This window comes from Papio anubis, chromosome 2 (assembly GCF_008728515.1).
Source record: "Papio anubis isolate 15944 chromosome 2, Panubis1.0, whole genome shotgun sequence".
Lineage (NCBI taxonomy): Eukaryota > Metazoa > Chordata > Mammalia > Primates > Cercopithecidae > Papio > Papio anubis.
This window is the reverse complement of record NC_044977.1, coordinates 186,614,946-186,640,299: the sequence shown is the minus strand read 5'-3', so window position 1 is coordinate 186,640,299 and position 25,354 is coordinate 186,614,946. Positions and strand designations below refer to the sequence as shown.

Genomic DNA, 25,354 nt, shown 5'->3' with positions numbered 1-25,354 from the left:
GAAAAAAGTGAAAAGATAATGCCTAGGGTTGACTACACAAAAGATAACAATGTATACAAATAGGTTAGCAAAATATAGTTGAGAAATATTATAAGAGATAAGTTAAGATATCCAAGTTGTTGCCTCTGAGAAGCGTAATTAGTAAAAGTGAGGATAGTTAAGGCAGAAAGAATATAATTATTTTGATATGTTTTTTAATATATGGACCTTAAAAATCTATGCATAATTTGCTTTCAAATGAATTAAAATAATAATTAGAATAAAAGGAAGAAAGGAAAGAAGGAAGAAAATATACACCATGTAATACAGTTGGCAAACCCATTCTATGTCAAACCATCCTTATCATAACTACTTTCTGTTAGAGATATTTTTGATTTTATATTTTGTTTCCAAAAATTGTGTTGTTATGTATTGGCTTGACAGTCGTTTCACTTTGAATGATAAAGTATATAGAAAGAAAAAAAAAGATGACAACGGTTGGATAGCAAATGGAGTCTGAAATTTCATTATACTGTTTGTTGTCTAGATAAAATAAGATGTCACTGCCTTTGGTATTTCCTACAGATATTCTTTATGTGTTTTGCAAAAGCATCTCCCTCAAGACTGCACTTTTTTGACTGAAATTAGATGATGGTAGAGGAAAGACTATTAAATGGGAATTAGTATCGCTCCTACAACCCCACTCTACAATGTGTATCAATTCAGATCACTCCAACTTGGGCCACAGATCACATTCTGATGTCATTATTCACTCTTAATAGAAACACTGGTAAACTGGAGAGAAAAAGGAAGGCCTGCTGGGGTTTAATAGTGCCCTTATTAAGGAGACATTCTGACACCAATAAAATAAGTGTCATGTTGGACCCTGAAAGTCTTCATAGCCCTGGGCAATAATTAATAGTAAGACAGGTGATGAGTAACATGTAGATTTTTCTTTCATAAAATAGGAGAATGCCGACTGGAAAAGAGGAGAAAAAAAAAAGGAGAGCTAACATAACATTTTAACTGCAAGCATATACTCAGACCAATTTAGGAGGAATTATAAAATGGAATTTTAGTGATCACAAGAACAGACTGTGGTAGAGACTGTCTATATGCTCATTAATTCTGTTTTCCTTGACTCATGTGTAAACTACTTATTTTTGGTAATTGGGTTGGGGCCATGTGATTTTCCTCTGGCCAATGAAAGGTGGGCAGAAATGCTGTGGCCTGAAATCCCCTGCACAATCTTTGGCACTCTCTTTCCCTGAAATGGAGGCCCTGAAATCCAGAAACTGATGAAAAGGTAGCTTCACAGGATGGGAGGGATCTGGATCCCTGCCTCTGCTCAGAGCAGAGCTGTTCAGGTATGCCACTTGACTTTCAAGGGGCTGTGACATGAGTGGAAAATAAATACTGTGTTATGCCACTGAGATTTGTGATAGCAACTACTATTGCCTATCCTGATTAATAAAGAAAGGAAAGTAGAATCTTCCTTTCACAACATAAGTTAATAAATCAAGACCAGACATTTTTTTTTAAAAAGCATTTGTTCCTCACATACTAAAATTTGAATAAAAATCAATCACCATGGCCCAGTTCATAGGCTTAATATGTATTCAATTAAATTCAATACATTTTTAAAGGGAAATGAAATAATTATAACTGCCATGTATCTCCCTTATATGATGTTTTATGGATCAAATGAATATGTTTATAAAATGAGTCAGCCTCCTGTACCAAAGAGACTTAAAATATATGTATTAGTATTCATAAACATTATTATTATTATTGAGCTTTTTCTTTGGGATATTTACCCATTTGAAATTAGTTCTGTGAGTTTTTAAGTTCTCTAGACAGCCACCTGAGCATATTTTGTCAGAGCTTTTTATATTATTCAGTGAACAAATAAAAATAAAATCTATGGCAACGGGCTGGAGTGTCATGTAATACCAAATTAATTATATGATTCACTGCAGGCACCAGCCTCAGAAAAGACAGGAAAAGGCTGTTATGCAAATACATTTGTCTCTAATAACAGCAAAGGGAATTTAGCAAATTACTGGCACAAGAATTCCTTTTTTGTTTAGAATGTCCCTTCCTATTCAGTTTACTCCACAGTGGAAGTCCTCTCTAAATTGGCCTCTCAACATGGGAGAACCACAAAGTCATCATTCCTCTCAGCCAAAAGGGTTTCTTAAGGCTGAGACTTGGTGGCACAGAGGACTAATGGAAACGTGCAAAGCTTTGCAAAACCAAGTCAGTGGAAAATCCAACCCACGCTCCTGACAGCAATTAGCATTTATATAGCAGGGTATACATTTTAACTAATTAATCTCACAACACCCTCTAGGGCTTTCATGCCCATTCCCACATTACATGCCAGGAAACGGAGACAGAGAGATTAATTGACTTACTTTTGCCTGAGTGGTAGCACAAAAAAAAAAAAGCTGCCTGACTATAGAGCTAGGATGTTTGTCCCAAATGTATCCTCACACATTCAAAGCAGAATATTTTCCACAGAAAAGCTCCTCATATATTTGTATTCATTAAATATTTATTGAAACCTGTTTTGCACAAGACACTATGCTAGGTGCTGGGGTAGACAGATGTATAAGTATAAAACATCAGGAAACTCAGGTATAGAAAAGAAAGAGCAAAGATTTGAATTTTGGAAGACCTAAGGTAGAATTACTTTCCATAGTTAATTATTTATCATGTGCCACTTGGTTGCCATATGGCCTTGGACAAAATGCTTCTCTTAAACTAGTCTTTGCATGTCCACCCTGCCTATCTTACAGTGCTGTGTGAGAGTTAAAAGTCCTAGCATGCAAAAGGAGCTCAGTACATATTAGCTGAATCTGCATCGGAAAATTCCCATCAGGAAATTAACAATGTTCACAAAGAAAGACATAGAAACAGACTTAACTGAATGAAATAAACCAATTGTCATAACAGGTTTCTAAACAGAAGCATAATCATATTAAATCCTATTATATTATATTGTACTACGTTTTATATTAATTATATTATTGTAAACAGGGTGGAGGGTGGAGGTGATAGTCTTGAGATTTGGCTGAGACCAGAACCAGTCCCCCCCTTTTTTTTTTGAGACGGAGTCTCGCTCTGTCGCCCAGGCTGGAGTGCAGTGGCGGGATCTCTGCTCACTGCAAGCTCCGCCTCCCGGGTTTACGCCATTCTCCTGCCTCAGCCTCCTGAGTAGCTGGGACTACAGGTGCCGCCACCACACCCGGCTAATTTTTCGTATTTTTAGTAGAGACGGGGTTTCACCATGTTAGCCAGGATGGTCTCTATCTCCTGACCTTGTGATCCGCCCGTCTCAGCCTCCCAAAGTGCTGGGATTACAGGCGTGAGCCACCAGGCCTGGCCCATTTTATATTAATTATATTACTGTAAACAGGGTGGAGGGTGGAGGTGATAGTCTTGAGACTTGGCTGAGACCAGAAACCAGTCCCCTTTTACATTCCAAAATAGAAAGCAGCGCAGATCAGGCCGCTTAGAAACTGTCCCATCAGCGTGTTCTAGTAGTCCTATCTAAGCCTGAGGCTAGAGACTAAGTGAAACAGAAAAGCTGGTTTGACATTAATTTTGGTAGTTTTGCTGAAGTTTGTTTTTCTAGTGGTATGCGTGGCTCCTTGGGAAATATTAACCTGGGACTGAGATAACGAGAGAACTGAAGGTGTGAGCAAACTGATTAGGTTGACTAGCAACATTAAATGAACGTCACGAAGGCAAGGAGTAAATCAATAAGTTTAAGTGTGAGCACATTTCTGAGGCAAACACAGGAGTTCCAGAGTCTAAAACATTAGCAGATGCCCTGATGGAGAACGCATATAGCATTAGGGTTGAAGATAACAGACATAATTCCAAGGCAGACTTTGATACCTAGTGGCATTATTCCTTCACTTAAAAACTATGTACTGGGCATTCCATAATGTGCCAGATACTAAAGTGGGTGCTTGGGATGCACTGGCAAACAAAACAAAGGTCTCATGGAGCTCACCTTCTAACACTGGGAGACTGACAATAAGCAATTGACATGCTAAATAAGAAAAATATATAGACAGCTGAAAGGTGATGAGTCAAGGGAACAAAGAACAATACAGAACCTGGTAAGAGGAATCAGGAATGAGGGAGGGAGAGAGAAGAGAGAGACAGGAATATGCAATTTTAAAGAGAGTAGTAAGGAGAGGCTTTGTGATCAATGAAGTCCCTCAACCATTTTGAACCTCACTTTTCACAACCATAAAAGAAGCTCATAATAGTGTAAAATAGTTATGACAATGAAATAAGCCTATGACATAAAACAGCACCACACATAAACTGAGAAGGTCTATACATGTATTGGTTATAATTAATCTATGAACTGTAATTTTTCCATGTGATCTTTGGCAAGGCACTTTTTGCGTCAGACCTCCGCATCTGTGGCAGAGACTAGTAGACATGCCCCATTTCCATGCCTCACACGCCCCTTCCCAACAGGGTATGGGATTTTCAGTTGGGTACATAGCCACTCAGTTTAAAAGTAACATTTTCCAGACTGCTTCTCACCTGGATGTGGTCAGGTGAATAGGTTCTGGCTAATAGAAAAGGTTTGAAATTGTCATGTGGTAGATCCCAGAAATCTTCCTTGAGAGACACTGGCATGTTCCTATGGTTCCCATGCTCCTCCTACCATCCCATTTCTTCTGTCCTGCTGCATGGGATATAGATATGATAGCTGGAGCTACATAATGAACCGAAAGAATGAAGACTACACACTAAAGATGGTGAAATCTGAAAGTGAAAGGAGGTAGGACCTTGAATAACTTGGGGAGCTGCCTTACCAGCCCTGAGCTTTCTACCTCTACATTTTATGTGATAAATAAGCTTTTTTATATCCTTGATACTTAGAGTGTGGTCCTCAACCCACGAGCATCATCAGTATTCCATGCCATCTTGTCAGAACTGCAGATTTTCAGGCCCCATCCTGACGTAGTGAATCACAATCTTCATTTTAACAATCCCCAGGTAATCCCTATGCCCACTAAACTTGGAAAGGAATTAGTTTAAACAGCTGTTATTTTATATGTCTACTTATGGCTGATCATTGTCTTCACTGATAACAATGGTTTTATTTCCTCTGTTCAAATAAGTGGATAGTTGAACAATTCCTGAGATTTTAACCACCTTATGAGTCTATGTCTCTTTGACTTATATTCTTTTTGCTCCTCAATGAAAAATTATTTTAAATATCTGGACATTTTTCTAGCACTATCCTATAATATACCACGGGTTTCCAAAAAAATCTGCAAGCACCATTCACCTACAGTATAATTTATAGTGGAAGATAAATTTGACTGTGTCTCCACCCAAATCTCATCTTGAATTGTAGCTCCCATAATTCCCAAATGTCATGGGAAGGACATGGTGGGAGGTAATTGAATCCTGGGGTTGGGTCTTTCCTGTGCTGTTCTCGTAATATGAATATGTCTCACGAGATCTGATGGTTTTATAAAGGGGAGTTCCCCTGCACACATTCTCTCTTGCCTGCTGACATGTAAGACGTGATTTTGCTCCTCATTTGCCTTCTGCCATGATTGTGAGGGCTCCCCGCAATGTGGAACTGTGAGTCAATTAAACCTCTTTCCTTTGTAAATTACCCAGTCTCAGGTATGTCTTTATTAGCAGTGTGAGGGCAGACTAATACAATATGAGAACTTAGATATGTTTATTCAGGGTAGAGCTACCCAAACAAAGTCTAGAGAATGTTTCTGAAAATTCACATTCACTGACTAAGTCATCAAGAGGACAGCAAGAAGTCAGAATGGAGGAGGGAGAGCCGGAGTGTCTGTGAGCATCTATCACACATCCTCATGTTGCTGGTACTGCGTGCAAACCCGTGTTCATCACTGGACAGACGGCTGCTTTCCAGGACCAGATAATTAGACATACCTTACTCCCACCAACAAAAGGAAGTTTTCTTGATTGAATAATTTGAAAAAAATAGAAAATAGCTCTGACAGATACAAGGGATGATAACATTTGTCAGATTATGAAAGAATGCCAAATTCAAAAAAAGGGTTCAGTGGGGCAGAAACCCACAAGCCACGGTTTCAGTTTCATTAGAATTTGTTCCTAGAATAATTTTTATTCCCAAGAGTGTACTACTCCTGTTTATGGCACCAGGTATTTACACTGCCCAAAAGACTGTCATTTCATATCAGTTTGAAGTGGTAATCCCAGCTAGTAAAAAAATAAAAAGTATGGAGAAATTATTACAAAGTAAACCTGAAAACAAAGGAAAAAAGAAGAAAAGAAAGAGGTAAAAAAGGAAAGTGAACCCCCACAGATGAAAACAACCAAACCTACGAAGTTTAAATTCAGAATTATAATAGGCAATACTTAAAGTTATAAGATCAAATCTAAAGCAGCTGGGGTCTTTCAGAGTCAAGCATTATTAAAGGACGGATATTTTAGCATCTCTGAGCAGTTTCCAGTCAGTATCTGCCATGCTGGAGTTTCACTCTTAGTTTGTAAATACAAGTGTCACTTTCCACAAAGTTTTCCTTGTGGGAGAGCACCTGAATAAAAACCCTGGGTTTTCTAGATAATTTTAAAGCTTCCTGGTCTAACAAAGCTGCTGAAGGTCTCCAGGCTCTTTCAGGTCTCAAATCATTTCATAATTGGGTTTTGGATTACCAGCAAAAAGACCGTGAATTATCGTGTATTTATGCCCCAGAAGGTTCCAGCAGCCACCCTTCCTGCTGCTGTGCAGAATAAGGGAGGTAATCCAGTAGCACGATGCAATAGCCACCTATAACAAGCTCTGCTTCTCTCATCAAAGTGGCACCAGGGGATAGAAGGCTAAATAATGAATTCTGGGCCGAGGCAGGGCAGATCATCCAAGGTCGAGTTCGAGACCAGTCTGGCCAACATGACGAAACCCCGTCTCTACTAAAAATACAAAAATTAGCTAGGTGTGGTGGTGCATGCCTGTAATTCCAGTTACTTGGGAAGCTGAGGTAGGAGAATCACTTGAACCCTGGAGGCAGAGGTTTCAGTGAGCCGAGATCACACCACTGCAGTCCAGCCTGGGAGACAGAGCGAGATTCCATCTCAAAACAAACAAACAAAAAGAATGAATTCTGAGTATGCTTCTTCTGTACCGTGGTTCATGATTTTCTTTAAAAAAAATTACTGTAATGAGCAATCTCATGCTGCTGAAGGGAATGATTTTCTTTGCAGGGCTGTTGTGACAATAAATAAACAGGTTTGTGTCAAGTGTGACACAGTACACTGGGGAAACACCAAGCAGTCATTAGCTAGTTTTTGGGTTTTGTTTTGTTTTTCCCTCCAAGCAATCTTTTCTAATCCATGATTAAGATGTAAAAATCCAATGATTATTTTAATTTAATAATCAAACAGCCTTTGCTCTCTTTATTCATATTATTAGATAATACTTATTCAGGATCCTGTGAGTGCTAGGGGCTCTGAACAAAATCTAGAAAAAATATAGTCTCCGTGTTGAAATTTCCATTCAAGACTGACAGCACATGAAATACAAATTATTTCACACGTTATCATTACAGTCCCAGAAAATACGGGCCTCAGGTCTAGTTGCGGCCCCGAATTCCAGTAAGATAGCTGAAAATACCCCCATTCCATACATGAAGTGAATGCAGTAGAGAAAAAGACATGTTTGAGAGATGGGTAAACAATATATGATAGTGGTGGGGAGGGGCCAACCCAGGACTCTAATGTCCCAAAACAACCACTTTCCCTAGGGAGTATGCAATGGTAAGTGTCCAACAACCCAGTTCTAAACCTCATTCTGCCACTTCCCAGCCATGTGACTATGAGCAAATAAATTAAATATTCCCATATGTAAATGAAAACTGGTTTGAAGATTAAATGAGTCAACACTGGTAAAGTGTTTAGCAGAGAGCCGGTCACGTGATCTTTGCTATTGTTATGATTATATTTCTCTCTTTTTCACTTCCAAACTGAGTATAGCCCATTTCAAACTGAATTGTGCTCAACAAATGTTGTTGATGTTTAACCTCTGGAGATTCACCTGTGACGAAGTGTTTGAGATTGTTGGACTACAAGGGAGATTTTAAAACATTTTTAAAAATTCTTTTCATTCTGCAAATAAGAGGATTTTACAAACTATGCCCAGAAAGATAACTTGATGAGTAACACAAGAGTTTACTTGTGGCAAGTATAAAATCATTCCTTTCCAATCCACATTTTGTGTTCTACCACATTGTCCCAGTAAAATATATATGCCAAATAAACATCTGCACAGACATTCCCATTTGGCCCCTTGAATGTAAATAGTACAACAGTACACTCCCCTTCAAAACAGAGGATGAAACAGGCTAAGAATCAAATGCAGGAAGACTGGAACAGACAATGTTAATACTGAGCCATAAAATACAACTTTGCATGTGTTCTACGTGGTCATCATAAAATTACTATTTTCACCCTTCTCATTTTACAAGTGAAAAAGCTGATATGTGGGTTTGTCCTAGAGGCTGAAAGCAAGCTAAGTGGCATCACTGCCTATAAGTGTGGCACCTGAAAAGAAGAATCCTGGCCGGGCGCGGTGGCTCACGCCTGTAATCTCAGCACTTTGGGAGGCCAAGGCGGGCAGATTGCCTGAGCTTAGCAGTTTGCGACTGGCCTGGGCAACACGGTGAAACCCCATCTCTACGAAAATACAAAAAATTAGCCGGGCATGGTGGTCGGTGCCTGTAGTCCCAGCTACTTGGGAGAATGAGGCAGGAGAATGGCTTGAACCCGGGAGATGGAGGTTGCAGTGAGCCAAGATTGTGCCACTGTGCTCCAGCCTGGGCGACAGAGCAAGACTCTGTCTCACACACACACACACAAAAATAAAAAATAAAAAAAAAGGAGGAGAAGGAGATGGTGATGAAGAAGAAGAAGAAGGAGAAGGAGAAGGAGAAGGAGAAGAAGAAGAAGAAGAAGAAGAAGAGGAAAAGGAAGAAGAATTCTGTCTTCAGTTCCCATATAGGTAACAATACATGTCACAAAATATGAAGTTAATCTGTGCCAAGCCCATAGAGCTGTTGTTAGGGGTAAATAAGATGATACATGAAAATGCCACATGGACTCTGACACAGTAAGAACTTAATACGTTTTAGCTACCATGATGTGGATTATTACAGATGAGAAAATTGAGATCTGGAAAGAGAATCAGCAGAGAAATGAATTATTATGTGTGTTTGATTTTGAGTTTTTATTGCCTTTTACTAGCGCCAAGGGCAAGAAACTCAAAGCTGGGATTTGAGTTATAAAATGTAGAAAGCAGTCTGAGCATGAGCTCTCTTCTTGATTAGCAAAGATACATCAGTGAACACCTTTCCACTCAACAGCATGATTGGAATTTAAAGCCCACATGTATGTAATGGGTCTCTGTACCTTTCAATACCATGTCTTACACTTCCCAGTTGGGGGGTCACGGAGACTCATTCAATAAAAGTACATCGGGGCCTTCAACTTTCAATTAGGAGCTTTCTAACATCCCCGCCTCAAGATTTGCAACCAATATTCCACGCAAAATTACAAAGTCAAAGGAAAGTGCATCTAGTGAACCTTGTCAGCAACCTCCCCAGCAATTCTCACAAACTGCCTGGAGTAAAAGAACGCTTATGATCTTCATCACCTGCCAGAGGAAGAGACGCAGGCGACAATCCTGCCACTGTGTTTAACAGAGGCATCACCTGCGAAATGCCAGTACAGTGTCATTCTATCTTAATAATGTGTCAAGCATGTAGATTTTTTCTTGAAGGCTGGTAGTGACAAGCAGAAAACAAAAGATTCTGAGAGAAAATTGGGTGAAGCAAGCAACAAAAGCTAAGAGCATGAGAAATGGGGTTTGGAGAAATGTCTGGCACTGAATATGATGGGGTGACAGGAAGAATTCAGGAGGTGCGGGTGCTGAGTGGCTAGATTTTTAGTGGTCACTGACCTAGAGAACAGTATTTTCCCAAGAAAAGAACCAGGGTCTTGGGAAGAGAAAATGCTAAGATAAAATCCTAGTCTAAGTTTCTGAACACTGAAGTCCCCTATAACCCACCGTGTATTTTAGAAAACCACTGCATGTTAGAGCTGGGAGGCGGACTCAGAAATCATCCAGCCCCATGACACATTATACACATCAGGCTCTGACACCGGAGGGGCTAGGGAATGCCTCATGTAAAAGACTGGGTTAGTGGCAGAGTCAGGATAAAAGTCTCTCTGATAACTGTATCACGAGCATTACTTCTGCATATAAAACCAACTGCAAAAATAGAGTGTATACTGGACTTACATCAATCTTTATTTCTCTAGTCTCCTGGTATGTCAGGGGTTAAATTTTTATACCTACTTTTATGTTGAGCTTATTGACTTACTATAATGCTAAGGTTGAGAACATTTGCCTCATATATTTATTGGCAAAGAGAAAACTACAAATCAAGTTCTCTGAAATCTAGAACAAAGGAAGCAAAACAAGAGAATGTTCTTTTCATATGTGACAAAAACAAACATTCTAGAAAAATCAAATTTAGAAAAATAGATGAAAGATCAGGAAAATAACTTGCAGTCATTTGAAGAGGGCTTTTAGGAACTGCATGGTACAACTACAACTACACATACACACACGGTGTGTGTGTGTGTGCACGCATGTGTGCATGCGTGTCCAGGTATATATTCCAGGACAACACTGTCAAGTCCAAGACACTCATCCCTGAGGACTTTTGGACTCCCAGTGCTGCATGTGATTCCCTGCCTGGTGGAAAAATGAATAATGAAGATGGCTGCTTAGAAAGATGTAGGCCGGGTGTGGTGGCTCACGCCTGTAATCCCAGCACTTTGGGAGGCCAAGGCGGGTGGATCACGAGGTCAAGAGATCAAGACCAACCTGGCCAACATGGTGAAACCATGTCTCTACTAAAAATCCAAAAATTATCTGGGCGTGGTGGTGCATGCCTGTAGTGTCAGCTACTTGGGAGGCTAAGGGAGGAGAATTACTTGAAAGAGAGCAGAGAAAGAGAGATGCAGAGAGAAAGAGATCGAAAGATGCAGAACAGAAAGGAAGAAAGGAAGTGAGAGGAAGGAAAGAAAGAAGAAAAGAAGGAAGGAAGGAAAGAAGGAAGGAAGGAAAGAAAAGAAAGAAAGAAAGGAAGGAAGGAAGGAAGGAAGGAAAGAAAGAAAGAAAAAGAAGGAAGGAAGGAAAGAGAGAGAAGGAAGGAAAGAAAAGAAAGAGAGAGAAGGAAGAGAGAGAGAGAGGAAGGAAGGAAGGAAGGAACGGAAGGTAGGAGGGAAGGAGGGAAGGAGGGAAGGAGGGAAGGAAGAGGTGAGGAAGGGAGGAAAGGAGGAAAGGAAGAAAGAGACCTTTTTATTTCCGTATGTTTTGAGGAAGGAAAATGTTTCCAATACATCACTTAGAAATCATTGCCTTCTTTCTTCCACCACATCCCACCAAAGACTACAAATCCAACATTGTTGACATAATCCACAGTAATGTATAGTTTAGATGGAAGTTTTAGACACATTATGTCCTTTGATCCCAGATGTAGAAGCTATTGCCCCATTCGGGGGTTTGAAAGACAGGTCCAGAGAGTGAGTTTGGAAGCTCACAGAGCTATTGGGCAGCAGGTTTTCTGATTCTAGGGTCAGTCCTCTGTCCACTGACCTCAGGTTCTCAGGTCTTACTCAGCCCCTTGGTTTTTATTTTGGAGATTTTATATATAATTTCTTCCCTTAAATGCTCCACCCAATTTGATTCTTCATGTTGACAAACATCTCAAATCCTGTTTTCTTTTCCTTCTGTGCTATACCAAACTCGCTACTGATCCTTTCTTTGAATATAGGAATTCATCTTCGGACAGATCACTTTAAACTTCCTCATAGCTAAATATAGTTCCTGAGATACTTCTTGTAGTATACCCTACAGAGAACAAAGACATAGGGTCAGAAGACCTGATTTCTTGTCCTAATTCTGCCAGTGTGACCACCATTGTAACTGCTACCACCATAGGAACCACCACTACCATTCACTTAATAGTGAATGTTTTCTATACCCCAGGTATTAAGTGCTTTACATTTATTATCATTTTCACTCTTCATAATGACTCTTTCAGATAGCCTTATTATTGCCCTCATTTAACAAATGAGGAGCATGAAGCATAGATAAGTTAAAAAATACCCACACAATTACACAGCCAGTAAGTAGGAGACAGGGATTCTAACGCAGATCTATCACTCTAGAGTCTAAAATTGAACGCTGACTTTGACCAAGTAACTTTCCTTCTTTGGGATGCAGTTTTATCATGTATAAGAAGATAAAACTAGATGATCTGTAACCCTGTCCATCTCTATAATATGATGGGTTTATAATCAGCGTTAACATCAAGAGTATTTTCTAGCCTGACTCTGAAAAATATAAATCAAGCCAGTTTTTCAGAGAAAAGAATGGAAGTGGGTGGGCACTCATTAATAGAAAGTGGAGCAAAGTGAGTAAGCAAGTGAGACTCTTTCAAGGAGAACATGACATCATTGATCAGCACCTCCCAGCATCGGAAGGCACATATCGCAGCCAGAAGGCAGCGGGGCAGATCACATCTGTCTAAATTAGGGAGTGTCATTATATAGTCCTGTTTCCAGTGGAGACTCCGAAGCTACCTTCATGCTTAACTTTCCCTCACAACACCCACTTTTAAAAAGCAGAGGAGTCAGAAATGTCAGGCTGTCCTCGAAGGCAGCTCCCTGGGGCATTAGCTGCCTCTGTCTTATTAAGTATAGTCAGGCATGACTCAGCTCCTCCATCAGCTGTCTGGGAAGGAGAACATTTCATGCTGGTAGAAAATCACCTGAAGCAGAACAATGGAAGATATTTAAGGTAGACAATTAGCGTCAGGTTGCTTATTACTCAAAATCGAATCACCCTTTTCCTATTCTACCCAGGAGGGCATAATCACGGCCAATAGGGAAACAGGGCTGCCTTTGCTTAGAACACATCAGAGCCCTCTGTCACCTCCAGTTACAACTATCAGCCGCCACGGAGACACCTCTTCTGTCTGGGTCACAAAGCAAGGTGAACTGTGGGTTATGGCATGTCCTTCAATCAATAAACCCTCAGTGAAAACTTACCACATGCAACAGTTTATGTTAGGCTCCAATGAGGCATAAAGGTACAAGGAAGATATACACTGTGCTCTCAAAGATCTCAGTGTCAAGATTGGGTGGAGAGTCAGGCAAACAACCACAACACCAAGCAAAATGAAGCAAATGCTAAAAGGGAAAAACAAAGATGCAACGTGTCATAGGAGGGCAGAAGGCACTTTTTTTTTTTTTTTGAGGCGGAGTCTCGCTCTGTCGCCCAGGCTGGAGTGCAGTGGCCGGATCTCAGCTCACTGTAACCTCCGCCTCCCGGGTTCACGCCATTCTCCTGGCTCAGCCGCCCGAGTAGCTGGGACTACAGGTGCCCGCTACCATGCCCGGCTAATTTTTTGTATTTTTAGTAGAGACGGGGTTTCACCGTGTTAGCCAGGATGGTCTCGATCTCCTGACCTCGTGATCCGCCCGTCTCGGCCTCCCAAAGTGCTGGGATTACAGGCATGAGCCACCGCGCCCGGCCCAGAAGTCACTTTTAATTCGGACTTCAAGATGGGTGGTGCTCATCAGCGCCCTCACAGAAGAGACGGCATCTGATTTAAGTCTGGAAAAAATGCACAGAAGGTGCGCTGACAGATCCAAGGAGAGGAGTCCAGGCTGATGCGAGCTGTGATGAGTTAGTACATCAGTCAGCTGCGGTTGGATCACAGGGTGTGGGATGATTTTGCAAAGCATGAGAATGGTAAAGGGTCAATGAGACTAGGGTCAATCAGGGTAAGAACAAACTTTATCCTTGTAGCAACTGAGAGTCACTAATGGTACTTAATGAATAAAGTGACACTTTTTTTTTTTTTTGAGATGGAGTCTCGCTCTATCACCCAGGCTACAGTGTAGTGGTGCAAACGTGGCCCACGGCGACCTCAGCCTCCCGGGTTCAAGCAATTCTCCTACCTCACCCTCCCAAGTAGCTGGGACTACAGGCACACACTACCTGTGTAGTGTGAATTTTTGTATTTTAGTAGAGACGGGGCGAATTTTTTGTATTTTAGTAGAGACGGGGTTTCACCCTGTTGCCCTGGTCTCAAACTCCTGAGCTCAGGCAATCCACCTGCCTCGGCATCCCAAAGTGTTAGGATTACAGGTGTGAGCCACCATGCCCAGCCTACAGTGACATATATTAATGATAAGTATGAGCAGAAATAAAAGATAGGCGGGGCATTATACTTGTGCCCTGAAGCCATCTGATGGGTCACACACATGTGCAACTCCACATGTGTCAAGAATGGAATTTCTTTACCGATTTGTTATTAAATGAAGTCAAATGAGACAATTACAGCAAACTGGCTGAGGGGGTGGGGAGACGCAGTGAGACGAATGGCTTCTGATGTGGTCCTTCTGCTTTACAATTCTTAGAGCGGGGCACTGTGACTTATCAAGTTGAGAAAGACTACACTGCCTGGCACAGCTCCTCCTTCATCCCCTAATGACCATCGCCATCAAAGATAATACATGTGGCTGTAGAGACGGAAGCCACTTTGTTACGGTTTGTAGGATGTAATCATCCACAGTCTTTATTGTTACTCTCTTCGGGGCCTCAAAGTATTTTAATAACCAGAAACCTCAATGAGTGACAACCCTCTGTAGTATAGCACACTATCTATACATCCCTATGACACTCAGGACATTATTTCATAGGTTATAAATATTTGGATACTGGATTCTCTTTCCAGCTACTCAAAGGTTCCTTGTTAACAAGGCAATGGTCATTTTCATCTTCATAGACTGCCACTGTGTCTGAAAAAACCTAGAAGTTCTATAAACATATTGAGTAGACCTAAGAGACTATAGGAGATCCAGTGATGGACCTGGGAGCAAGATTTTTAAAATAACAAGAAAATTAAAGGTTAGCAAAGACAAGCCACAAATCAGCTATTCAATACAGAACTCATTTTTTGAATATATAGAGAACTCTTAAAAGTCAAAGAAAAATGTCAGCAACTTAATTAAAAAGGGCCAAAATATTTTAACAGACACTTCACCAAAGGAGATATACATATGACAAAATGGCCCAAATCATTAGTCATTATATAAATGTAAATTAAAAATCACACAAGATACTACTGCAAAACTATTAGAATGGTTAGCAGTTTAACAAATGGAAAGTCCGGGCGCGGTGGCTCAAGCCTGTAATCCCAGCACTTTGGGAGGCCGAGGCGGGTGGATCACGAGGTCAGAGGATCGAGACCATCCTGGCTAACATGGTGAAACCCCATCTCTACTAAAAATACAAAAAATTATCTGGACGTGGTGGCGGGTGCCTGTAGTCCCAGCTACTTGGGAGGCTGAGGCAGGAGAATGGCGTGAACCCAGGAGGTGGAGGTTGCAGTGAGCCGAGATCATGCCACTGCATTCCAGCCTGGGCCACAGAGCGAGACTCCATTTCAAAAAAAAGAAAATAGCGAGTGTTCATGTAATGTGCGGCAGCTGGACTGTCATTCATTGAGGATGGGAATACAGAATTGAGTATAGCTACTTTAGAAAACAGTTTGGCAGCCTCTTATTAGGTTAAACAGATACTTACCATATGACCTAGCAATATCGGTCCTAGGTAACAAAAACTTGTGTTGACAAAGCCTGTGTATAGATGTTTATAGCAGCCTTCATCATAATAGCCAAAAAACTTGAAGCAATCAAATATCCTACAACTAATGAATGAATAAATAACTGTGGTATGTCCATACAATAGAATGTTACTCAGTAACAAGGAATGGACTTCTCATACGTACAACAATATGGATGTACCTCAAATGTGTTATGCTAAGTGAAAGAAGTCAGACCAGTACAATTCTATCCATCTGATATTCTGGAAAAGGCAGAATTATAGGAGCAGAAAATGATCAGTGGTTGCTAGTGACTGGGGGTGGGTGGGTTGCACAGTGGCAGCATGAGAGAAATTTGGGGGGATAATGGGACTTTCTGTACCTCAATTGTGATGGTTGTTACATGGTTGTATGTATTTGTCAAAATTCATAGACTTCTTACACCAAAAACTTCAATTTGACTATACGCAAATAAGAGTAAATAAAAAGAAAAATAACTTTTAAAAGGTTCAGTTCCTGCCTCTTGTTTAAAGACTTGGCCTTACTTGTAACAACTGGGCAGAGGCAATTATTTAGTCATAGCCCCATTCTTCATTGCCATTTCTCACCCATCTCCAAGTAGTCAAATCACACAAATTTTTCAATGCCGAAACTGGACATGACACCTCTGGATACAGATTGCTGCTCTCAGTTTGAAACAATTTCTCTCACTTTGAAACCCCCATAGCTGTTTCTCTGAACCTCTCTTATGATACTAACCACTTTGTACCTTGCATAACTGTTACCTGAGGCTAATTCGCTGCTAGACTGTGAGCTCAAAGAGAGAGCTTTAGTCCTGCTCATCCAGCACAGTCTGGTGGATACTTATTTCTAATGGGGTGGCATGAGTATTGTTTGCACTCACAGTAAAAACAGAGATCAGTAACTACATAGAGAGAAAAATCTATGCTTCTTCAGAACTCTCTGACATAAATACCTTATTATCGCATCCAAAATAATCTCATAGCTGATTTAAAGAATTAAGTGTTACCTATTTATTATATCCTTTCATTCATTCGCTGAGTATTTACTGAGCACCTAGTAAGTGCAAAGGCTTTGCTACACATTAAAGATACACAGGTAAATAAATCTGCCTGTTCTCACGGAACTTTCATTCTAGAGAAGGTCACAGACATTAATTAGGTAGTTAAATAAATAATTACACAATTAACAACAATTGCTATTGGAGTGATTACCATGAAAAAGACGTACAGGGTATAAAGTGGATATATTAACAGGGATCTTACTTAGCCCGAGAGGTCAGTGATTAGGGCGGGAGATGGGATGTTCCCTGAGAAATCGATTTTTGAGCTGAGTGCAACAGAATGAAGACGTGAGGGGCAAAGTTGAGAGGAGAGTGTGTGACGGAAGAACTTAGGTGAGAAAGGGAACAGTACGTGTGAAGTTCCTGAAGAATCTCAGAAAACTTCATTACCAGGGGCAAGAAAGACAGTGGAATATGAAGAAGTGAAACAATAGGTAGGAACTTGAACATATAAGAGCATATAGGCTGCTGTAAGGAACTTGAATTTAATTCTAAGAATAATGGGACATATTCCAGGGTCTTCCACAGAGGAGATACCTGATTTAATTTACCATTTGAAATAGGTAACACTGGTTGCTGTGTGAAGAATGGACTGTAGAGAGTAAAAGTAAAGGAGAAACAGCTAATTATGAAGCAACTGCAGAAAAATTTAAGAATGTGCTGGGCCGGGTGGCTCAGCCTGTAATTCCAGCACTTTGGGAGGCCGAGGCGGGTGGATCACCTGAGGTCAGGAGTTTGAGACCAGCCTGACCAACATGGTGAAACCCCATCTTTACTAAAAATACAAAATTAGCCTGGGTGGTGGCATGCACGTGTAATCCCAGCTACTCAGGAGGCTGAGGCAGGAGAATTGCTTGAACCGGGGAGGCGGGGGTTGCAGTGAGCCAAGATCGCGCCACTGCACTTCAGCCTGGGCAAAAAGAGCAAAACTCTGTCTCAAACGAAAAAAAAAAAAAAAAAGAAAAGTTCAAGAATGGGATGATGTGCCTTGGGCTAGGATGATACTTAAGATGGAGAGGGGCAGGTAAGAGCCACATGGAAAATGAGCAAAGATAGACTGATCAAAAATGTAAAGAAATAGAAAGGCGACTGGGTTCAGAGGCTCTTGAATCTCAAACTATGGAATGCTAGCTTGTTAGAGTCAAGAACTAAGCAAATTAACAGATGTGGAAACAGATTCTGAGAGGTTAAGTAGCTTGCCCAAATCACCCAGTAAATTAGCAACAGAACTGAACTGCAGCCTCAACATCTTTCATCCTCTTTATGTTATTCCTCATTTTTATTTTTTTTTAGAACTTTGACCTCCACTTTGTATTTCATTTTTAAAACACAGTATTGGTGCCATCCACGAGTCATGGTGAATAGCAGAGACCCTGAAACAGGCATAGAACACATGAGACACAAAGGAGCGTGAAGAAAGGAACAGGGACTATTTGTTCTTTATCATATCCTAATGCCAATCAAATACCTGGCTCTTGGAAATACTTCAAACAATGGCTGTTGAATGAATAAAGTTGCTTTTCCCATATTCTTTGACAAATATGTTGAAAAATACAATAGAAAAATAATACAAGTTTCAACGGATTTGGAGTCATCAAAACCAGGGAAGGTGGCAGAGAATCATAGGACCATAAACTCGTTGTCAAGCAACTGGTTTTGAAAAATATGCTATCTGCTTTTGAATTCTTAAACAATGGACATATAACTAAACATCTGGATTTTGTGAAAACTCTGCTGGGCAAGGGTTTGCTCACATTTGGAAATATGGATTCTTGTAGGCAAGCACCCAGCTTCGAATGTAAAAAGTCTCAATCCTAATTTCATAATACAGAGCACCAACTGGTGCCTACCTATCTGCCAAGTGTGTGGTTTCTAGGCTCATTTGACTGAGCTTCTGCTTCCTTATTTGCTTTTACTGTTTACAGAAAACTTCAGATTTGTTCTCTCACTGGATCTCCAAAACAGCTCTGTGGGACACACAGGGCTGATATTATCAGCTTCATTTTACAGATAAGGACACAGAGTCATACGGAAGCCAGGATTTGACCTGAGTCCAGGTTTTTCTTCTCTGCATTATGTATTGTGAATTACCCAGGGCATGTTCTGATCCAGAACATTTTCTGAGCTCCCATAGCACTGAGATTTATATCTGTTACACTAACAAAAAAGGAAACACTCAGATGCCCCTTTACTGAATCAGAGATTAAAGGGCTGAGTCCTCTGAAGACCTCTGAATTCACAATGACCTCTTCTGCTGCTTCTTTTTTAAAAACCACTTTATTGAGGTATGATTGACACACAAGAAGCTGTATATATTTGATGTGCACAAAGTGATGAGTTTGGAGATACATACACGGCCAAGAAACCATCATCACAATCTATGCCATAAACATACACATAACCTCTAAAAGTTTCCTCCTGCCCTGTTTATGTATTCATTTATTTATTATTTTAGTGATAAGAACACTCTATATAAGATTTAATTTCTTAGCAAATTTTTAAGTATACATTACAGAATCATTAACCATAGGCACTAAGCCGTACAGTAGATTTCTAGGACTTACCTTGCATAACTGATACTTTGCACCCTTTGATCAATACCTCTCCATTTTTCCCCCTTCTCAGCCTCTGGCAACCACCATTCTACTCCCTGCTTCTATAAGTTTGACTATTTTAGACTCCTCATATAAACAGCATCATGTAGTGTTTGTCCTTCTGTGCCTGGCTTATTTAACTTCGCATAATGTCCTCCAGGTCCATGCATATGGCAGGATTTCCTCCTTTCTTAGGGCTGACTGATATTCATTGTATGATATAATGCATTCTCTTTATCCATTCTGGAAAAACACTATGGAAGTTTTGCCAAATAATTAAATATGAGAGTAGTATTTCATCCAGCAGTCCCACTTCTAGATAGATATTCATTGGAGTTGAAATCAGTTGAGCATGAGAGTTGAAAATGAGATCCACAAGAGCTGAAATCAGCTGAACATGAGATATTCACAGGAGATGTTCTCAGTTGAATACGAGAGTGCAAATAACCTCAAATAGGTATATACTTCAAAATACTTCAAAAAGACATTTACAATGGCACAGTTACTTTGGAACGTAATTGGCAGTTCTTCAAAATGTTAAGCATAGAGTTACCATGACCCAGTAATTCAACTTACAGCTATATACCCAAGAAAAATGGAAACATACATACACACAAAAACTTGTACACATATGTCCATAGCAGCATTATTCATGAGAGTCAAAATTTGGAAACCACACACAGGTGCATCACGGATGAATAATATTCATCAATTATGATTCAATGATGAATATTATTCATCACTAAAAAATGATATAGTGATACATGCTGTATCATAGCTATACCTTGAAAACATTGCATTAAGTGAAAACTAAATCAACCACAAAATGCCACATGCAATATCTTATATGAAATATCCAGAACAGGCAAACCTATAGAGACAGGAAGTAGACTACTGGTTGCCTAGGGCCTGGGGTGGGGAGAACGGGTTGTGGATTGGCTGCTAATCCTCAGGGCTTCCTTTTGGGGTGATGAAATGTTCTAAAATTACATTGTCATGATGGCTGCGTGACTAATGTGTCTGGTTTCATTGCTTGCAATACAAGGAATCTTTAGAAAAAATATAAAATATAAAAATGTCCTTGGTAATAAAAAGGTAGGGATCCCTCGGATCTGCCAGGAAAAAGAATAATGGACTTGGGAACAGAGGACAAAACCTTGAGTCCTGGTTCTTCTGCTTCCTATATGCAAAACTACATCTAAACCACCTAATCTCTCCGGGCCTCTATTTCCTTATTTGTGAAGTGAGAATAATAATATATTTTACAATGTTATTCTAAGATCAAATAATATAAGCATTTTAATACTGTAAATACTGTATGATATCATTCATCCCTGTAATGGTTACTGAATGTAATGGTAATGTGAACTGTATCTGACACACAGTGTAAGCCCAATACAACATATGTTTATTGCATAGAGAAATGAAGAAACACTGATGGTGGAAGGAAGAAGTACTCATTTGTTTAACACATGCATAACCATGCCTACAGATACTGAAATGTTGACAACTAGCTTAGTATACTCTGTAGTACTGAGCTCTTAAAAACAAAACCAAAAACAAACAAAACAGAAAGCTGTCTATAAAGAGAAATGTTTAATGAGTAGATAAAGTTGGTAAGAATCAGGGTGTATAGATAGGTTTTGGGCTAAGTATCTGATACGCTTTGGCTATGTCCCCACCCAAATATCATCTTGAATTGTAGCTCCCATACTCCCCACATATAATGGGAGGGACCTAGTGGGAGTTAATTGAATCACAGGAGCGGGTTTTTCCTGTGCCATTGTCGTGATACTGAGTAAGTCTCACGAGATCTGATGGTTTTACAAAGGGCAGTTCCCCCTGCACACCCTCTCTGGCCTGCTGCCATGTAGGGCATGCCTGTGCTCCTCCTCTTCTACCTTCCTCCATGATTTTGAGGCCTCCTCAGCCACGTGGAACTGTAAGTCTATTAAACTTCTTTTTCTTTATAAATCACCCAGTCTCTGGTATGTCTTTATTAGCAACTTGGGAACAGACTAATATAGTACCCAATATTAGTAGACTGATAGAGGAAAGTGGGGAGTCGCTAATTTCAAATTCCAAGTATTTGGGTAGCTAATGCTTAATTTCTTGACATGACATACTAACAAATACACAAACACGAGCCATGGTTATAATGCAGGAAAATCTATGGCAATATCTATTTTCCCTCACAAAGCTTCTAATTTATTAGTCTACCGAGGTCATTTCATTAATATTAAAATTATCTCCGTGCTAGAGAAGTTATTAACATACCAATTTACAGATAGAAACAAAGAACCAAGGCTTAAACTATCATACCTGTCACAATTGCCTCTTGCTTGCCATCCCGAGGAATACAACAGTTCAGATCTATATACTTTCTTCTAAAAATTCAGTTACCCTTTACTTCCAATTATAAATTTAATGAGACTGAAATACAATCAGACAATAAGTAATTTTATTTTTGAATTATTTTTCATTTCAACTTCCATTTTAGATATGGGGGTACATACACAGGTTAGTAACATGGAAATTTTGCATAATGCTGAAGTTTGGGGTATAGACACCCGATAGGTAGTTTTTCAACCTGTGTCTTCCTCCCACCTCCCTCTGGTAGTTCTCTGCAGAGTCTACTGTTCCCATGTTTATGCCCATGTGTGCCCAACGTTTAGCTCCCTTTGCAGCAACATTGATGCAGTTGGAGGCCATAATCCTAAATGAATTAATGTAGTAACAGAAAATAAAGTTATTTTAAAAGAGGCAGAAATAAACCCAAACATAATTCTACTTTTCAAAGATAATCACTGTTAAAAGTTGAGTGGAGGCTGGACATGGTGGCTCACACCTGTAATCCCAGTACTCTGGTAGACCAAAGCAAGAGGATCACTTAGGAGGATCTCCTGAGGCCAGGAGTTCAAGACCAACCAGGGCAATGTAGTGAGATCCCATCTGCACCAAAAAAAAAAAAAATTAAAAATTTAGTTGAGTCTGGTGACATGCCCCTGTGGTTACTGCTACTCGGAAGGCTGAGGCAAGAGAATCTCTTGAGCACAGGAATTTGAGGCTGCAGTGAGCACTCCAGCTTAGGTGACAGTGCAAGAGCCTGTCAACAAACAAACAAACAAACAAAAAAAACAAAACAAATAAAAACAAGGCGTGCCAAAAAGATTTTCCATCTGCTTCCACATGCATGACCAGATTGGCGTGCTGGTAAACAGCCAGGGAGTGATGATGAGGAAGCTAATTTCTAGCATCAGTTTACCAATTTCCATGGGGTAAATAGTCTTATCAAAGCCAATTTCAAACGACTAATTTGACAAATGGCTCAAAAGTTTCCCAAAAATTTAATAATTGGTTCTTACAAGCCCATACCGCCTAGCTCCAGCAAACAACTGCCACAGTTGGTAAAGGTTTCACACTAGTTCTGTTATAGGATACGTGTTTTTAAACAGAAACAGCTATCATAAATGAGTCCATCATATTCCATTGTATTGATACATATATATTGATTTACGCTCCTTGATCATGAATATTTATATTGTTTCCAAAGTTATTTATTTTAACAATCCTATGAAAAATATAGTTTTTGAGTATGTCTTGATGCATTTCTCTGATTATTTTCTTAGAATATAGGGTGTATGGTTCATTACAAGATTAAAGGGAGGTATTTTGGTGGTATCTTTGAAACAAATAGCCAATGTCCCTTCCACAAAGCCTGTTCCAGGTGAGCTCTCAGCCACTGTGTGTGAGACTAGCATACTTGGTCATTAGATCACCATACCCTGACCAGTGCTAGGCTGGATTGTGAAAAAAAAAATGGCATCTCATGTTGGTTTACTTTGAATCTATTATCTCACTCATGAACTTAGCTCCTTTTTAGACTGATCAATTTTTGTTGATCTGTTTTTGACTACCTGAACTGCTAGTTTCAAATCTTTGCTAATTTTCCATTAAAATATGTGTGTGTGTGTATATAATAGCACCTTGTATTCTGATGACATGAACCCTTTGCCATATACTTATGTTTTCCCAATTTTTCATTTGTCCTTTAACTTACAATATTTTGTGCTATACTAATTTTTAAAATCTTTATGTAGTCAATTATGTCAAACTTTCTTTGCTGACGCCTACCTTTGACGACATATCTACAAATGTCTCCATCCCAACATTATAATAAATGTTTGCATATATTTTTTTCTAGGGTTTAATTTATTTTTTACAGGAAGGGGAACATCACACACCGGGTCCTATTGTGGGGAGGGGGTAGTGGGGAGGGATAGCATTAGGAGATATGCCTAATATAAATGACGAGTTAATGGGTGCAGCACACCAACCTGGCACATGTATACATATGTAACAAACCTGCACATTGTGCACATGTACCCTAGAACTTAAAGTATAATAAAAAAAAATTTAAATATTTAATTCAACTGTGATTTGTTTTGAGGTGAAGTACAAGGTAGGAATTTAACTATTTTTTTTCTAAAACTTATCCAAATGTCCTAGCATTTAAATATATCTTTTTCCTCTGACTCTGGATGTTACCCTGGGCAGCCGCCAGCTGCAGAGCTGGCTTCTTTTCTTTTCTGGATTCCTGTTTTCACTTCAATTTTGGCCTCTAAGGATTTCTTACCAACTCAGCAATTCATTTTAAAAGACATTTATTTTTAAATGCAGCATTTCTAGCTGCTTTACAGCAAAGGGGGTATTTAGAGGACCTTGTCCGCCATACTGGGAAAAACAGAAATCTTTTCCAATCTTATTCCTACATAGCAGCTCGCATGATCATTTAATACCTTAGCTGGATAATGTAAAGGCCCTGCCCAAATCCTTTCAATGGCTTTTTATTGCAGTTAATGTACCAACACCCTTAGTATGTGCTGCACCCTGCCTACGTCTTCCTCTTCACCCCATGTTCCTTTCCCCATAGTTCTCAAAGCTCCTGCAACCCAGGGCCTACATCTCATGCCACTGCCTTTGAAGGTGGCTCTTTCTCATCCCTCAGTTCTCAATTAAATAGCATATTCTTTAATAGATCTTCCTTCACTATGGGGTAAGGAAAGGAATATCCCATTACTTTCTGTCAATATAATGCCTTGTTTATAACTATAGAGAACTTCTTATAAAAATGTGTTTACTTACTTATGTTCTTCAAGGAAGAAAATACTTGAAGCCATCCCCAAGACTGTGAATTCCATGAGGGCAAAGATAATTTTTGTTTTGGTTACCAGTACAGGCAAGCACAGTGTCTAGCACATACTCACAAACTATAGACGAATGAATGAATACATGTACAATGTCTTCATCTTTACCTACCCTATACACAAGGAGCTGCACATAACAGGTGTCCAGGAGACATAAGCTGAACTGGGTTTCACATCTAATCATGAAGGACCAACCTCCCTAAATGTGGAGGTCATACAGATCTTTGACCTGTTTCTATTAAATCACAAAGGTACATATTTAAAATAGGAGGGCAATACTCATCATCCTTTTATGACAAAAATATTCCATGTTTTGAAATGAATAATCAGCCTGTTTAAAAAAAAAACAAAAACTCATTTCCCTAGGACTGAAGAGGATTTGTGTATTAAATCTGCTGGGATTTCAATTCTGGAGAGTTTGCAGTAAATGAAATAGCTTACCTGTGTATGAATACGGAATGGTTAAAATGCCCCCAGCCCATACTTTTGTGTAGTTGCTGAGCCCAAGTGACAGTTATTCTAGCTGTTTTGTTGCCATACACACAAAAAAGTGATCGTTTCCGAGAAAGATAAAACATTCCAGCTCCACCAGAAATAAAATAGAACTTGGAGTGAAACCACAATCAAATTTCACAGTTCACATCCAATCACTGCCAAAGACTAGCAGAAAAGAACTGGCATTTGTAAACTGAAAAGAATTTTCTAGAACTCTACACTGCTGGGTACCCAAAAAAAAAAAATCTCTGAGCCACATGTAAACATCCT

At 39.7% G+C, this 25,354-nt stretch overlaps 1 protein-coding gene across 10 annotated transcripts in view; it reads right to left on the bottom strand.

The window, feature by feature from the left end:
• Window positions 1–25,354, bottom strand: part of IL1RAP (interleukin 1 receptor accessory protein) — a 147,597-nt gene that overhangs the window by 61,537 nt on the left and 60,706 nt on the right. The window contains exon 2 of one of the 10 annotated variants that reach the window (XM_031663872.1): window positions 21,705–21,815. The exons of 8 other annotated variants lie outside the window; for them this stretch is intronic. The gene's annotated coding sequence lies outside the window, so the exon portion shown is untranslated. Of the gene's footprint in view, window positions 1–13,140; window positions 13,341–21,704; window positions 21,816–25,354 lie in introns of those variants that run through there. One more of the 10 variants, XM_031663874.1, reaches the window with a different exon arrangement.